At 43.3% G+C, this 18,658-nt stretch overlaps 1 protein-coding gene across 1 annotated transcript in view; it reads right to left on the bottom strand.

Moving 5' to 3' along the window:
* srms (src-related kinase lacking C-terminal regulatory tyrosine and N-terminal myristylation sites) overlaps positions 1–18,658 on the bottom strand; it is a 63,734-nt gene that overhangs the window by 44,407 nt on the left and 669 nt on the right. The gene's annotated exons all lie outside the window — the stretch shown is intronic.

Genomic DNA, 18,658 nt, shown 5'->3' with positions numbered 1-18,658 from the left:
TAGACACCGCCCCATCAGAGTCCTCATGAGTCCTCTGCAGCAATATTCATCTATGACCATGTCCTCTAGCGACCTGGCACACCCGACATTTCTTGTTTAAATAATGGGAACCATTCTGATTTTGTTTACTTCTGCAGCAGGGAAATAGGTAATATTTGCTATACTCTAAGCTCATCTTTGTGTTATGCTGTTTTTAATATTACGCATATGCCTCAATTGAAATAAACTATTTCTTTATTGTTATAATATACAAGCAGACCCCCCTGTGTTGCTGATTGACATTCATTTGGAAGGTACAGCTTTATTGTACCGTGTGATATACAATGCGCTTTTGAAATCCGGTGGCCCAATTGCTATAAATAAGCACATATGAGATTGGGAATTTATCACACTGTCACCCAAATCATTGAGGAAAGCTGCCATTTTAATTGGTGATTATGTTGGTTTCAGGACTGTCAAGTGGGGCATAGTTACATTATAAAACTCAAGCACACCATTTTAACTGAAGATTGATGAAGCCCTGCTCGGTATAGGACATGCCAGTAAAAGCTGGCCACTCAATCCATTAAACCGATTGCTGGGGTCTGTTCCCTGGGGTTTATGACTGCGGCCTCCTCCTGGATACAATCCCACTCCTGTCCACCAACCTCCTTGTCAGGCCCACTGTCTTCAGATGGGATTCCCACCTCTCAGGTTTTGTGCTGGCTGGGGGATGCCAGAGAGATTGCCACCTGCATAAGGTTCTACCCTCACCCCAGGTTAAAATTGGGGGTTTCAGGGCAGTACTAAGGGAGCACAGGTGCCGACTTTCAAATGAAACATAAAACTGAGGCCTGTTTGACCTCTTAAATGGATATAAATGATCCCATGTCATTATTTGAAGAACAGTGAAGTTTCTCCAGTTTCTTGGTAAATATTTATTCCTCAACCATCAACATTATAGCAGTTCATCTGGATATGTTGTTCTTTGTGGAACCTTGCTGTGTGCAAAGTGGCTGTCACATTTCCCGACACAGGTATTACACAGTGACTTGAAAAGGGCTTCATTGAATGTAAACTCCTTTGGAACGTTTTGGGGTCATGAAAGGGACTAAATAAATACAAGTTTTTTTTTTACATGTTCAGTAGTTTCCATTCACACACACAAACATATAAGTCATTGCCCTTTTTAATTGGATAAGGCTCAATTTTTTATTGGGGCAGATGTTGTGCCTGTGGAGTTGGGGTGGATAGCAAGCCTCCAGGTTATTGTAACTCCCAGGCCTCATTAATATTTGAATTTCAGACTGTCCTCTCAATTCTACAGAATTGGGCAGCCTGCTCATGTGATGTGCACAACTTCCAATGACTTCCTCAAATTTACTCGAAGTGCGGAATAGGGTGGCAGACATGAGGTTTCCTTTTTTTGATGCACGCTGGAGGTCCTAATGGAGGAAGTGCGGGCCAGAAGAGAAGCACCTAAAGAAACACCCTCAAGGACAGTCAAGTGTAGAAACCACCATCTGGAAGCTGGCAATCCAAGTAGAAAAAGGTCTTGTGGTCCAGTGTTCTGCATCCTTTAATACTGCTTCAGGAGTTCTCTCAGACACCAATTCCACTCAGTCTTGTTTGAGGCCTAAGAGTAGACACAGCATCTGGAATTTGAGTTAAAATGCCAACTGGATTGGGGCCATCCTATGCCAATGCATTGTGATATGAGGAAAGTTTTTATGTGCATGATGCACACACAGCGTGCTTCCAATCTCAGCTAGGCTACTGGAACAAAGACATCCCCTACATGTTCCAGTAGCGACTATCAACAAAGGAATAATGCAAGCCTTGACACAGGTTGTTTCGTCATGTGTTCAGGATCTAGATGGGGTTATTTGGGGCTTGTCTATTCTCCCAAAGTAAGCTGCTCAAGACTGTGGCTTATTAAAGCCATTACTGTTTATTTACAGCAGCTATATACATATTGGGAAATCTGCATGAGGTTGGAACTTCTGCTCCCTCCAGATCTCTGTTACTCAATCAGGTGATTTTACATCACCATTACATCAGCATAATGTGTTTCTGATGTTAACCCTTTACTGTATATCTCCCCCCTCAAGTCTTTATCCCAAGTATATACACCCTCCTACATCTCCTTCCAGAGTCTCAGACTTCATAGGGTTAGTCTCTGAGGTGCTTTGACCAATCCCCCTGATCTTGTTCTGATCGCTTTCTGAGGTTGAGGACATTCTGCACTCTCCCTTCTTTCAGTGTGAGTGTCCTTCTCCTGGGTGGCTGTAGAGCTTTGTCTTGTTTTTTCTTCTTTCTCTTCAGGATCTGAGTAGGAAGCCCAAGTTCCTATTGGCTTTCTTTCCAAGGATATTAAGGCATCGCAGTTTATATTATATTTATATTTCCCTGATCTGTCTCAATCCTGCATGATCTCAGTTGAGCTCGCTCGATTATTATGTCTTCTTTCTGTTGGTCTTGCACTCATACTCTTTCCCCGAGCTTCAGCACTGATGACTTTAACTTCTGGCAGAGAGCACGAAACTTATGAGCCGGTTTGTTCCTGTTCTTCCTCACACTGTTTCACCCTCTTGTGGTCGTTTGAGGTAATATTAGGCTTTATTAGTTTTCATTGCAGAGCTGGAAGTTGTGTTCTCAATCTCCTTCTCATTAACAACTCTGATGGTGGGAAACCATTTTGTAGCGGTGAGGTTTGGTAATTCAGAAGAGCTAAATTAAGATCTTCATTCTTCTTCATCAAGTCTTTTATGGTTCATTCACCTCTCTTAGCTTCTCTATTTTCTTGAGGCTTACAAGTTGAGCTGATTATGTGATGAATCCGTATTCCTTCGTAAAATTTTGGAACAATTCATTGGCAAATTGCGGACCATTGTCTGACAGCACAATGTCCAGAATACCACATGTTGCATAAATTCTCTTCAGTGAATGAATGACTGCTTCCACTGTGATTCTGTGCAATCTGTTCACTTCAATCCACCTTGAGTAGTAATCATTGACAAAAGGAACTACTTGCCTTTAAAAGCAAATAAATTCATTCCCAGGCACTTCCATGGCCTTGATGGAAAAGTAGGAGGTGATAGTGGTTCTTTTTGCTCTTGGCTGTTCACTACACACAAGACAATTGGAAATCATTTCTTCCATAGAACAAATAATGCCTGGCCATCAGACTGATTATTGGGCTCTCATTTGACATTTTACTATCCCTAAGTGACCTTGGTGAAGTCTTTGAAGAATATCAAGCCAAAGTGTTCTTGGAATTACTATTTTGTCATTAATAACTAGGAGACCATCAATGATTGTGAGGTGCTTTCTCCCTTCAATGTACTGCAGTTGTACTGAATTATTAGGAGTATAGTCTGGTCATCCTTCTACACACCACTTTCTTAAGAGGACACATTTTTGCTGCTGTACTTGTTTATCACCTGAAACTTCTTTGTGGTAGCTGGTAGGTGTTGAGAAATGAAAGATGTATATGCTTCCATGTTGGTGAAATGCAAATCCTCTAGATTGGTTCCTTCAAGTGGTATCCTGGATAGTGTCTCTGCTGTCATCTGGTACTTCCCTTGAATGTACTCTGTTATGGGGTCATAGCTCATTAATCTTAATCTGAACCATCTTTGCAATCTCTTTCATGTTTAGAAGAGTGACTAGTAGATTATTAATTGGTCTGTTTCAATTTTGAACAGCAATCCCATTATGTAGCCCAAGAATTTCTTGCACGTCCATGTTCCTGTCAATGCTTCCTTCTCAATTGTAGCATATATCTTTTATCTGTGTCTGCGTGACCTTGAGCTGTAGTAAACTGGCTTACATTCACTGTCTGCCTGTACTTGAAATAATACTGCATCTAGACATGTAAACGATGCATCTGCTGCTACTATGGTCAGAAGTTCTGGGTCGTAATGTGCCAAAATTTCAGAGGAAATTAATTTTTGATTTTATTAAAAGCATTTTGCTGGTCCACATTCCAGCAGCAGTGTTGACCCTGTCTCAGCAGCTGTCTTGAAGGTTCATTGCCCTCTGCCAAATTTAGTAGGAACTTGCCTACTTTGTTGACCATCCCAAAGAATCCCTGAAGTTCAGTAACGTTCTTGTTTTGTGGAAAACTCTCTGATCATCTTTGTTTTTTGTGTGTCGACTGTTATTCCAAAGGCTTGTACAATGTGACCTAGAAATTTAATCATAGGTTTGGCAAACTCACATTTTTCATTCAATGTTAGGCCTGCATCCTGTAAGAATTTCAGGACTGCTCTAACTCTACGGTCATGCTCTTCTGTCATGGAGCTGTGAACAAGTATGTCATCCATACGGCATATTACTCCTTCCATGCCTTCTAGGGTTTGAGATATTGTTTTCTGGAAAATTTCAGGAGCATAATCAACTCCAAATGGTAATCTATTGAAACAATAACAAACAAATTACGTCATAAAAGTGGTCAGCAATCTGGATTCTTTGTCCAGAGGCAAATGCCAAAATCCACTGTTTGTATCTAATTTGGTGAAAAGAGTACTGTTGGCTGGTTTGGTAAGACTCTCATCTACTGAGGCCATTAAGTGGCTCTCAAGTTCCACTGATTTGTTTAGTGGAGTTAAATCCACACAGAATCTTAGGAGCCAATTGGCTTTGGGACCAGGACCATTCCTGAAAACCATTTTGTTGGCATGGTGACTGGTGATACAACTCCTTCCTGTTGCATCTTCTCAATTTCCTCCTTGACTTTGTCCAAGAGTGCATGAGGGAGGCTTGGTATAAAGAGGCAAATTGGTTTAGCATCAGCTGTTAGGGTAATATGGTACTTGGTCTTCAATCTTCCCAAGCCTGTAAATAATCTTGGAAATTTATCCCCGAATGTACTGCTGAAGTGCTCACCAGCAACTTCATTAACTTTATAGATTAGCTTCAATTTTAAGAATGCCTTCCTACTCAGTACAGAAGATTCTTGATTCTGGGTGACATACAGAGGTTCAATGATTTCTCTATATTTGTACTTCAATTTTGACATGTGTTGGCCAATGACTTGCAGCATAGTCCCATCTCGACCCTGTAACTTGACAGACGAAGGCTGTAGCATAATGTGCTTAAGCCATTTTACTTCACTGGATAATACTGAAGCTCCTGCCCCTGTGTAGTTTAAACTCTGTGGGGTGTCCATCCAATTCAAGTTTAATACCCCAGTATTTCTTTTCCTGTTTCATTTACTTCCCCATGGAAATTTATTTCCTTTCTCTGTGGTTCTTCCACTTCTTGTATGTGGAATATTTTTTCCTTCTTTTTGTAGGTTGTCAGTGTTTTAGATCAGCAATTGGTTTTAAATGTTCTATTTTTCCACGGTTGTGGCACTTTGCTCTCCCTTCTGGGAATTCTTCCCGCTTGTGCAGTGTCTTCCCCGCCATGCAGAGCTTTTCAAGATGGCAGTTGAGGCACTTTTCCCTGTTTTCATGGACTTCTGCTTTGGTGTGCTTCCCTTTTTATGGCCTACAGACTGAATGACTTCACTTATTCTTTTACATGGGATCTTGCCTTTCCATGAATGGCAGAGAATGACTAAAAGGTTAATCAGGGGAAAGAAATTAGAGACCAAAAACAAAAATACCTGGAAAAACTCAGCAGGTCCGGCAGCATCTGTGGAAGGGAGCACAGTTAACATTTCGAGTCTGCATGACTCTTCAACAGAACTGGTTGAAGAGTCATGCGGACTCGAAACGTTAACTGTGCTCCCTTCCACAGATGCTGCCGGACCTGCTGAGTTTTTCCAGGTATTTTTGTTTTTGTTTTCGATTTCTAGCATCCGCAGTTTTTTGCTTTTACGAAAGAAATTACAGTATGAGAGGAAGCTAGCTAGAAAAGTATAAATGGATAGCAAGAGTTTCTACAGGTACTTAAAAAGGAAAAGACTAAGTAGAGTGAGTGTTGGTCCTCTAGAAAGTGACAGTGGGGAGTTAATATAAGGAAATGGTGGAAGAAATGAACAAATATTTTGCTTCTGTGTTCACTATAGAGGATATAAAAAACATTCCACTACTAGCTACAAATCAGGAAATGAACGGGAGAAAGGAACTTGGTGAAATTGAAATCACTAGGGAAATGGTACTGAGCAAATTGATGGAACTGCGGGCTGACAAGTCTCCGGGTCCCGACAGACTACATCCTAAGGTCTTAAAAGAGTTGGCTAGTGAGGTAGTCGATGCACTGGTGTTAATTTTCCAAAATTCACTTGATCCTAGAAAAGGTTCCGTCAGATTGGAAAGTAGCAAATATAACCCCTTTATTTAAAACGGGAGGGTGGCAGAAAACAGGAAGCTATAGGCCAGTTAGCTTGGCGTCTGTTGTGGGGAAGTTATTAGAATTGATCATTAAGGAGGTTATAGTTTGGCACTTAGAAGAGCTCAAAGCAAGAGTTAGCATGGTTTTGTGAAAGGAAAATCATGTTTAACCAATTTATTGGAGTTTTTTGAAGGAGTAACATACGCAGTGGATAATGGGGAGCCTGTAGACGTACTGTACTTTGATTTCCAGAAGGCATTTGATAAGGTGCTACATCAAAGATTATTACAGAAAATAAAAGCACATGGTGTAGGGGGTAACATATTAGCCTGGATAAAAGGTTGGCTGGCTGGCAGGAAGCAGAGAGTATGCATAAATGAGTCCTTTTCTGATTGGCAGGATGTGATGAGTGGGGTCCCACAGGACTTTTTACAATTTACATCAATGACGTAGATAAGCAGAATGAAGACATGGTAGCTAAATTTGTAGATGACACAAAGATATGTAGGAAGGTATGTTATGAAGAGGACATGAGGAGGTTGCAGAAGGATGTAGATAGGTTGCGTGAGTGGGCAAAGATCTGGCAAATGGAGTTTAATGTGGGAAAATGTGAAGTTGTTCACTTTGGCAGGAAGAGCAAAAAAGCAGAGTATTACTTAAATGGAGAACAGCTGCATAATTCTGAGGTGCAGAGGGATCTAGGTGTACATGAGTCACAAAATGTTAGTATGCAGGTATAGCAATAATTAAGCAGGCTAATGGAATGCTATCTTTTATTACAAGGGGGATTGAACATAAAAGTAAGCTTCCTTCCACAGCTTCCAACCTGATAGTCTCCCAACCTCGGACGGCCCGCTTCTACCTCCTACCCAAAATCCACAAACAGGACTGTCCCGGCAGACCGATCGTGTCAGCCTGTTCCTGCCCCACGGAACTCATTTCTTGATATCTTGACTCCATTCTCTCTCCCCTTGTCCAGTCCCTGCCCACCTACATCCGTGATTCCTCTGACACCCTACATCATATCAACAATTTCCAGTTCCCTGGCCCTAACCGCCTCCTCTTCACCATGGACGTCCAATCTCTCTACACCTCCATCCCCCACCGGGATGGTCTGATGGCTCTCCGCTTCTTCCTCGAACAGAGGCCCGAACAATCCCTATCCACCACTACTCTCCGTCTGGCTGAACTTGTTCTCACACTGAACAATTTCTCCTTAAACTCCTCTCACTTCCTCCAAAGAAAAGGTGTGGCTATGGGTACCCACGTGGGCCCCAGCTATGCCTGTCTCTTTATGGGGTATGTGGAACATTCCTTGTTCCAGTCCTACTCCGGCCCCCTCCCACAACTATTTCTCCGGTACATCGATGATTACTTTGATGCTGCTTCATGCTCTCGTCTGGACCTGGAAAAATTTATTAATTTTGCTTCCAATTTCCACACCTCCATCATTTTCACATGTCCATCTCTGACACTTCCCTTCCCTTCCTTGACCTCTTTGTCTCAATTTCTGGTGATAGGCTGTCCACCAATATCCATTACAAGCCTACCGACTCCCACAGCTACCTCGACTACAGCTCCTCACACCCCGCTTCCTGTAAGGGCTCCATCCCATTCTCTCAGTTCCTTCGCCTCTGTCGCATCTGCTCTGATGATGCCACTTTCAAAAACAGTTCCTCTGACATGTCTTCCTTCTTCCTTAACCGAGGTTTTCCACCCACGGTGGTTGGCAGGGCCCTCGACTGTGTCCGGCCCATCTCTCGCGCATCCGCCCTCACACCTTCTTCTCCCTCCCAGAAACACGATAGAGTCCCCCTTGTCCTCACTTATCACCTCACCAGCCTCCGCATTCAAAGGATCATCCTCCGCCATTTCTACCAACTCCAGCATGATGCCACCACCAAACATATCTTCCCTTCACCCCCCCCCCCGGCGGCATTCCGTAGGGATCATTTCCTCCGTGACACCCTGGTCCACTCCTCCATCACCCCCTACACCTCAACCCCCTCCCACGGCACCTTCCCATGCAACCGCAGAAGATGCAACATCTGCCCCTTTACTTCCCCTCTCCTCACCGTCCAAGGGCCCAAACACTCATTTCAAGTGAAGCAGCATTTCACTTGCACTTCCCTCAACTTAGTCTACTGCATTCGTTGCTCCCAATGCGGTTTCCTCTACATTGGAGAGACCAAACGCAGACTGGGTGACCGCTTCGCAGAACACCTTTGGTCTGTCCGCAAGCATGACCCAGACCTCCCTGTCGCTTGCCATTTCAACACTCCACCCTGCTCTCTTGCCCACATGTCCGTCCTTGGCTTGCTGCATTGCTCCAGTGAAGCTCAACGCAAACTGGAGGAACAGCACCTCATCTTCCGACTAGGCACTTTACAGCCTTCCGGGCTGAATATTGAGTTCAACAATTTTAGATCATGAACTCTCTCCTCCATCCCCACCCCCTTTCTGATTTTCCCCCTCCTTTTTGTTTTTTCCAATAATTTATATAGATTTTTCTTTTCCCACCTATTTTCATTATTTTTAAATGTATTTCCATCCATTGTTTTATCTCTACCTTTTAGCCTTTTTCAATTCCTTCACCCCACCCCACCCCCACTCGGGCTATCTGTACCTTGCTCGTCCTGCTTTCTACCCTTAATTAGCACATTCCTTTAGATATTATCACCACCTTCAACACCTCATTGTCCTTTTGTCTGTGACATCTTTTGGTTATCTCCACCTATCACTGGCCCTGTATCCAGCTCTACTTGTCCCACCCCGCCTTAAACCAGCTTATATTTCACCTCTCTTCTATTTTTACTTAGTTCTGTTGAAGGGTCATTCGGGCTTGAAACGTTAACTGTGTTCCTCTCCGCAGATGCTGCCAGACCTGCTGAGTTTTTCCAGGTATTTTTGTTTTTGTTTTGGATTTCCAGCATCCACAGTTTTTTGCTTTTATAAAAGTAAGGATGTTATGCTTCAGTTATACTGGGCATTGGTGAGACCGCACCTTGAATACTGTTTGCAGCTTTAGTCTCCTTATTTATGGAAGGATGTAAATGCATTGGAGGCGGTTCAAAGGAGATTTACTAGATTGATACCTGGAATGAGTGGGATATCTTATGAGGAAAGGTTGGACAGACTAGGCTTGTTTCCACTAGAATTTAGGAGAGTGATGGATGATCTGATTAAAATATACAAGATCCTGAATGGCCTTAACAAGTTAGAGGTCAAAAGATGTTTCCTCTCTTGTGGGTGAATCCAGAACTAGGGAACACTGTTTTAAAATTAGGGGTTGTCCTTTTAGGACAGAGATAAGGAGAGTTTTTTTCTCTTGAGGGTTGTGGACTTTGGAACTCTCTGCCTCAGAAGGTGGTGGAGGCAGGGTCATCGAATATTTTTAAGCAGAGGTAGTTAGAATCTAGTTAGGCAAGGGAATCAAAGGTTATTGGGGTTAGATGGGAACGTGGAAATCGAAACACAAGAAGATCAGCTATGATCTTATTGAATGGCGGAGCAGGCTTGAGGGGCCAAATGGTCTACTCCTATTTCTTTTGTTCTTATGAATGGTACAGCAAAAAGGCAAATGGTCTGTACATTTAGTAAACAGTTAATATCCAATATTAGTTCATTGCCGAGAAATTAAATGTTGGAAACACCAGCTTTAAAGTTGAAATATAGTAAGTAATCTTTTAAAGGCAAGAAAGGAGACAAATAATATTGTGTTTCAACAACTGCAAGGAGACGGGGGAAACCGCACTTTCAAGGAACTAGAATAGGAAGTTGCAGGAAGCACAGTAATTGATGAAGATAAGATTACAGTGGTTTTCAAGGAGAGAGATGGTGCCTCAAAAGAGTAAATCATTAACAATATCAATGAACATGGAAGTAAAGAAGGGAGTTGAATGGGAGGTCACATTGGGAATGTAGTTGATTTTCTACTGGCAAATAACTTTAGTTAGCACTTATTCAAACAAAAAATGCAATACTACACTTTAACACCAAACTACCTATAACTTGGACTGCCACGACCATAAGATCAGATGTCGTGTAGGAAATGCAAAATTCACCCAAATGAACTGTAAGGTTAGATTTAAGGCACATTGTTGGGAAGACTGGATAAAACTTTACACCTGTCTTGAAGTATCCAAAGTGAGAAGCTGTTCCAATCCTTAACATCAGGTGCCCCTCAATTTAATCAGTAAAAAATTAAAATAGCGTGGAACAGAAAATAGCTATTGATTACACAAACTCTGACTTGCTGTTTTCTAACCCTTTATGATGTTGTAAAACACAAATGAAGTGAAAAAAACCAGTTGTTTATTAGAAAAATTCAATTTTCTGACAAATCAAGGTATATAATAAATTTACGAAATTTGTTCATTTGCATAATTTTTATTCTTATTTCCACCATTTAATGTGGATTTACATCTAATGAGGAGCCTTAAGAATAACTTCCCTTGTCTAATTTCATGATCATCTCCTCTCGTTGTTACTCCTCTTCCGAAATCAGTGTAATACTGGATTACTGTTCCTGGAGTTTAAAATTCGCTTTAAGTGACATTGTAGGCAGACAGACAGACAGACACACACACAAATATTATCTGGACATCATCACATAGCAAGCTGTCAAAGCAGCAATGTGGATGCTAAATTTCTACAACAGTGGCCAGTGAAGGACAACAACACAGACAGATCCCATGAATTTCTATACCTAATCTGTGTGAAAGGTCCAAGGCAACAAAAATGCCAGTTTCTGAGAAGATCCCTAGGATAACAAAGCAATCACTGCAACAATTTTCTATTTTATTATTCACCAACAACATTTTTCTCAGTTAGGAAAGGTGACACGCTGTTGCATATGGAGGGGGGAATGATTTTGCATAGTTTGAACAAAATAACAATTCTTTATTAGTTTTGAGGTTGAATGCATAAAATTTGCCTGGCAATCACATTCTGTAAATCTGCCTTAATTTGCATATAGTCTATCATTTAACCCAATAGCCCACAAGGCATGGTCTTATATATTGGAAAGGTTCACTTCACACCTCTACATAGTGTTCAATTGTATGTCTGCAGTGCTAGGGTAACATCATTTTTGAAGTGAAATTTTGTGCCCTAGATTAGTTAACCTGGAGATTATAAAGGGGAATGACGGTTGTTTTATGGTTGCTTCCTTTCTGGAGCAGGTAGCTCAATGAGAGATAAATTTAATGTCTGCCATGTTGAACACTGGGGAATGTTTGTGTTGCACTGGATCGCACAACTTCTTCACAGTTGGCAGTTCATTTTATTTAAGGTACTGGGCGGGCAGTCCAAAGGCCTTTCAACTATGGGATCTGGGTTTGAATTCAGTCCAGACTGATGGAGATGAAAATCTCCTGCCTGGTGATTGGAAGAATCCTATTTGAAGTTAGTTTGAGCAGTTTCAACTTACACTGTTGGGCATGGATCTACAACTCAAAACTAGCACTTTTGCCTATCTCACTTGAGAGGGTTGGTGTGGAAAATGGAAAACCCAGGACTAACCTCCCTTTATTCCAATGAGCACGCCATTTCTCCACGAGATCAGGTGGTGATAGTAGTGTTGATCCAAACATTTTATTACATTACTGGAGCGATGTTACAGTCTCAGTACAGTGGCTTGCTAAGAGCCAATTCTGCCAGAGTTCTATCCAACAATCTTTTATTAAGCAACAGATTAACTGGTCATACATATCAGTTGTTTGAAAGACTTTGCAGTGCACACATTGACATGCTGCATTTGCTTATATTATGGTGACTGCACTTGAAAAGTAATTTGCATGGTATGCTTTGTTTACCTGTGGGCGCAATCTGAATGTTAAACCCAAAAATGTATCCGCTCCACTCCTATTCTGCGAATCTTAAATTACATTAAATTTCTGGCAAATCTCTTGAGAATACACCCAAACGCAAACAGGGTGCATATCAACATTAATAACCAAGGCCCAAGGAAAGCACCGAACATACACCAAATAATTCTTTTTCAAATATGAAAATTTAAGTTAACCATCATTCATGCACATTAGGCATAGTATGGTGAAGAATCAGGAAAGCATTTAAATTTTTAATGTGACATACTTATTCCATGAAAAATGCATTAAAAAAGACTGCAGGTCTTAATGATGATAAATCTTAAAAGCAACCAGTTTCAATAAATCCCCAGAAATGAATTTGTTTTCTTCTGTCCCTAAAATCTGGTTGTAATTTGAAAGAGAATCTCTGGGTAAGTGCAATTGCAGGAAATGTGTGTATGAGGTGCCAATACATCAACCAGAACAATTTACATTTTACCACGTTAAAGTGCTACATAAATACCTCAAGGTGCTTCACAGAAGTGTATCAAACAGAATTTGACACCTAGCTACAAAAGGGGGCATTATGGCAGATAACAAATGTTTGGTCAAAGAGGTACACTTTAAGGAATGTCTTAAAAAGAGGAAAGAGAGGTGGAAATATTTTGGGAGGGAGTTCTAGGGTTTAGGGGCTTGCTGGCAGAAAGCACAGCAGCCAATGGAGTTTTTAAAAATTCTTTCATGGGATGTGGGCATCACTGACTAGGCCAGCATATTTATTGCCCATCCCTAATTGCCCTCGAGGAGATGGTGGGGAGCCACCCTCTTGAACCAGTGCAGTCCATGTGGCGTTGGCACACCCACAGTGCTGTTACGATGGGAGTTCTAGGATTTTGACACAGTGACAGTGAAGGAACGGTAATATAGTTCCAAGTCAGGATGGTGTGTGGCATGGAGGGGAACTTGCAGCTGGTGGTGTTCCCATGCATCTGCTGCCCTTGTCCTTCTAGGTGGCAGAATTCACCAGTTTGGTAGGTGCTGTCAAAGGAGCCTTGGTGAGTACATCTTGGAGCTGGTACACACTTCTGCCACTGTGCATTGATGGTGGAGGGAGTGGATGGGGTGCTAATCAAGCGGGCTGCTTTGACCTGGATAGTGTCCAGCTTCTTGAATGTTGTTGGAGCTACACTCATCTAGGCAAGTGGAGGGTGTTCTATCAGGCTCCTGACTTGTGCAATGTAGATGGTGGACAGGCTTTGGGGGGGTCAGGAGGCAAGTTACTGTCTGCAGAATTCCCAGCTTCTGAACTGCTCATACAGTCACAGTATTTATATGATTGGTCCAGTTCAGTTTCTGGTCAATGGTAACCACCAGAATGTTGAATGTTGACAGTGGGGGATTCAGCGATGGTACTGCCATTGAATATCAACGGGAGCTGGTTGGATTCTCTCTTGTTGGGGATAGTCATTGCCTGACACTTGGGTGGCAAGAAACATTTGCATCACATCAGACCAGGCTTGAATATTGTCCAGTTTTTGCTGCATTTGGGCATGGACTGCTTCAGTATTTGAGGAGTTCTTAATGGTGCTGAACACTGTGCAATCATGGAACATCCCCACTTTTGAGCTTATGATGGAAGGAAGGTCTTTGATGAAGCAGCTGAAGATGGTTGTGCCGAGGACACTACCCTGAGGAACTCCTGCAGTGATGTCTTGGGACTGAGATGACTGACCTCCAACAACCACAACCATCTTCCTTTGTGCCAGGTATGACTCTGACCAGCAGAGATTCCCCCCGACCCCCCAATTCTCATCGACTCCAGTTTTGCTAGTGCTCCTTGATGCCACACTTAGTCAAGCTGCCTTGATGTCAAAGGCAGTCACGCTCACCCTTTTTTTTGTTCATGGGATGTGGGCAATGTTGGCTAGGCCAGCATTTATTGCCCATTCCTAATTGCCCTTGTTCAGGGGGCATGTAAGAGTCAACCACATTGCTGTGGGTCTGGAGTCACATGTAGACCAGACCAGGTAAGGGCAGCAGATTTCCTTCCCTAAAGGACTTTAGTAAACCAGATGGGTTTCTTTGAAAATCAGCAATGGTTTCATGGTCATCATCAGGTTTTTAATTCCAGATTTTTTTAATTGAATTCAAATTTCACCATCTGCCATGGTGAGGTTCAGACCCAGATTCCCAGAGCATTACCCTGAGTCTCTAGAATATCAGTCCTGTGACAATATGCCACCACCTCACCCCTTAAGCTCTTTCGTCCATGTTAGAGCCAAGGCTGTATTGAGGTCAGCAGTGGTCCTGGCGGAACCCAAACTGAGCATCATTGAGCAGGTTGTTGCTGAATAAGTGCCACTAGATAGCACTGTTGAAGACACCTTCCATCACTTTGCTGAGTGGGCAAGAATTAGAGGAGCGCAGATATCTTAGGGAGTCGTTGAGCAGGAAGAGGTTACAGAGGTAGGAAGGAGCGAGGACATGGAGGGAACTTCGGGCAGGAAAATTATGATGGGCAGAGATGTATTTAGGCAGAGGGATCAATAGATGATCGTAAAAGATGAGGAGGTTTGGGCACATTGCACTTAAAAACAATATGCATTTATATAGTATCTTCAACATAGTAACAACATCCCAAAGACTTCACAGGAGTGAAGTCTTGGACTGACAAGCAGCAAGTAACATTAACGCCACACAAGTGCCAGACGATGACCATCTCCAACAAGAGAGAATCTAACCATTGGCCTTTGATATTCAATGGCATTACCATCGCCAAAATTATGATTATCAACGTCCTGGGGGTTACCATTGACCAGAAAATGAACTGGGCTAGCCATATAAATTCAGCAAAGGAGGACCAAGGGATTGAATTCAGCAAAGGAGGACCAAGGGATTGACTAAGAAGGGGAAAATAGAGTACGAGAGTAAGCTTGCAGGGAACATAAAAACTGACTGCAAAAGTTTCTATAGGTATGTGAAGAGAAAAAGATTGGTGAAGACATATGTAGGTCCCTTACAGTCAGAAACAGGGAAATTTATAATGGGGAACAAAGAAATGGCTGACCAACTAAATACATACTTTGGTTCTGTCTTCACAAAGGAGGACACTAATAACATACCAGAAATGTTGGGGAGCACAGGGTTTAGTGAGAGGAACTGAAAGAAATCAGTATTAGTAGGGAAATGTTGGGGAAATTGATGGGATTGAAGGCCGATAAGTCCCCAGGGTCTGATAATCTACATCTAAGAGTACTTAAGGAAGTGGCCCTAGAAATAGTGGATGCATTGGTGCTCATCTTCCGAGATTCTATGGACTCTGGAACAGTCCCTACAGATTGGAGGGTAGCTAATGTAACCCGACTATTTAAAAAGGGAGGCAGAGAGAAAACAGGGAATTATAGGCCAGTCAGCCTGACATCGGTAATGGGGAAAATCCTAGAGTCCATTATAAAAGATTTAATAGCTCAGCAAGTGGAAAACAGTGGCAGAATCGGTCAGAGTCAGCATGGATTTATGAAAGGGAAATCATGCTTGACAAATCTACTGGAATTTTTCGAGGATGTAACTAGTAGAGTTGATGAGGGGGAGCCAGTGGATGTGGTTTATTTGGACTTTCAGAAGGCTTTCAACAAAGTCCCACATAAGAGATTGGCGTGTAAAATTAAAGCGCATGGGATTGGGGATAATGCATTGAGATGGATAGAAAACTGGTTGGCAGAAAGGAAACAAAGAGCAGGAATAAACAGATCTTTTTCTGAATGGCAGGCAGTGACTAGTGAGGTACTGCAGGGATCGGTGCTGGGACCCCAGTTATTCACAATATATATTAATGATTTAGATGAGGGAATTAAATGTAATATCTCCAAATTTGCTGATGACACAAAGCTGGGTGGGAGGGTGAGCTGTGAGCAGGATGCAGAGATGCTTCAGTGTGATTTGGACAAGCTGAGTGAGTGGGCAAATGCGTGGCAGATGCAGTATAATGTGGATAAATGTGAGGTTATCCATTTTGGTAGCAAAAACAGGAAGGCAGATTATTACCTGAATGGCTATAAATTGAGAGAGGGGAATGTGAAACGAGACCTGGGTGTCCGTGTACACCAGTCGCTGAAGGTAAGCATGTAGGTGTAGCAGGCAGTAAAGAAGGCAAATGGTATGTTGGCCTTCATAGCCAGAGGATTCAAATACAGGAGCAGGGATGTCTTGCTGTAATTGTACAGGGACTTGGTGAGGCCACACCTGGAATATTGTGTGCGGTTTTGGTCTCCTTATCTGAGGAAGGATGTACTTGCTATAGAGGGAGTGCAGTGAAGGTTTACCCGACTGATTCCTGGGATGGCGGGACTGGCATTTGAGGAGAGGATTGAGTCGATTAGGATTATATTCGCTGGAGTCCAGAAAAATGAGGGGGATCTCATAGAAACCTATAAAATTCTAATAGGACTAGACAGGGTAGATGCAGGAAGGATGTTCCCGATGGTGAGGGAGTCCAGAACCAGGGGTCAGAGTCTGAGGATACGGGGTAGACCATTTAGGACTGAGATGAGGAGAAATTTCTTCACCCAGAGAGTAGTGAGCCTGTGGAATTCGTTACTACAGAAAGTAATTGAGACCAAAACATTGTATGCTTTCAAGAAGGAGTTAGATATAGCTCTTGGGGCGAAAGGGATCAAAGGATATGGGGAGAAAGCGGGAGCAGGCTATTGAGTTGGATGATCAGCCATGATCATAACGAATGGCGGAGCAGGCTCAAAGGGCCGAATGGCCTACTCCTGCTCCTAGTTTCTATGTTACTAAATACTGTGGCTACAAGAGCAGATCAGAAGCCTAGAATCCTGTGGCGAGTAGCTCATCTCCTGACTCCCCAAATCCTATCCACCATCCATAAGGCGCAAATTATAGAATACTCTCCACTTGCCTGGATGAGTGCAGCTCCAACAACACTCAAAAAGCTTGACACCATCCAGGACGAAGCAGCCTGCTTGACTGGCACCCCATCCACAAACATTCATTCCCCTCCACCACTGACGCACCGTGGCAGCAGTGTGTACTATCTTTAAGATGCACTGCAGGAATTCACCAAGGCTCCTTAGACAGCACCTTCCAAATGCACAACCACTACCATCTAAAGGACAAGGGCAGCAGACACATGGGAACACCACCACCTGGAAGTTCCCCTCCAAGTCACTCACCATCCTGACTTGGAAATATCTCACCGTTACTTCACTGTTGCTGGGTCAAAACCCTGGAACTCCATCCCTAACAGCACTGTGGGTGTACCTACACCACATGGACTGCAGCGAGTCAAGAAGGCAGCTCACCACTGCCCTCTCAAGCGCAATTAGGGTTGGGCAATAAATGCTGGCCTAGTCAGTGACGCCCACATTCCATAAATGAATTAAAAAAGGACCACATTTGACATCGAGCCACAAAAAGAAATGCTGGAAGGTAATCAGAAGTTTGATTAAAGAGGCACATAACTCATTTACACCCTAAATGCAGCAGCCTTTTACACTGCTTATTGGACCTGTGCCCATGTTGCATATGTCTCTGATGCAAATACACAGGAAATTTCAGACTACTATGGGCTATAAACATTCCTCAGTGTGGCAATCAGCGTCAGCTTTCCACTCCGTGCCCAATTACTTACGTGAAATTTCTTCTGTGCCTGTCTTGATCGACCTTCTGACTCAGGCCGGGCGAAATCCAGGCAGCGCAGCAGTCCCTGAAGCCCAGCGTCGCCATCCAGCAGAGTCGGATAGAAGAAGGACATGCCCCTTTTTTACAACACTGGCTGTCTTAAACCAGTAAGGTTAAAGGTCTGATCGAAACTGACAGGCCAGGGAGAAGGTAAATGCCTAAGGTAAGTGAATAGGCTTTGAGGGCTGCGGGGGATTGGAGGTCAGGTGGGGGTGGGCATGTGTGGGTGCTGGCTTGGAGGGGGACGGGGAGTTGGACATCAGGAGGGTGGTGGGAGGGGTCAGTCCTTGGTAGGGTTGTCTGGTCAGGGTAGTGGCTGCGGGGGGATGGGTGGGAGGTGGGTGTACCGTCAGGTTGGGGGGAAGTACGGGTGGGGGCAGGGCAATGGGACAGTGGGTGGGGATGTCGGGTTGGGTTGGAGGGAATCCAACCGGGAGTCAGAGAGGGTGGGGAATACTGTCTGGAGGGCGGGGTAGTTGTGGGTGCGGGGAGATCACTGGGTGGGGGTATTGGTGGTGTGTGGAGTTTCCTGGGGGTCAGAGGTGTGCCAGGAGTCTCAGGGAGGGTGGCAGCCAGTCTGTTTCTTTACAACAGTTATCCAGAAATTAGGAGAGGCTTTAATTATTCTAACTCTTTCTGAGTAACTATTTGCATTACACAGTCCGAACCATCCGAAGTTTGTGATTTAAATCGCATTTTCGGATGGTACCCAGTGCAGGGCAATTGCCCAGAGGAAATTTGCACTTCTGGGCAATTGCCATGCAAACCCTCACCTGGGAACTTCCGAGAAGCATTCCCCAGCGCATCTTTGGCGTCGCCCCCAAATCCGACAACGTGGAGCCAGCCATATGATTGCAAATCTTTCTTTCTGCCAATTGTGG

The sequence above is a fragment of the Cetorhinus maximus genome, chromosome 13 (assembly GCF_964194155.1).
Source record: "Cetorhinus maximus chromosome 13, sCetMax3.hap1.1, whole genome shotgun sequence".
In the NCBI taxonomy this organism is placed as follows: Eukaryota; Metazoa; Chordata; class Chondrichthyes; order Lamniformes; family Cetorhinidae; genus Cetorhinus; species Cetorhinus maximus.
This window is presented reverse-complemented; position numbering and strand designations above follow the sequence as displayed.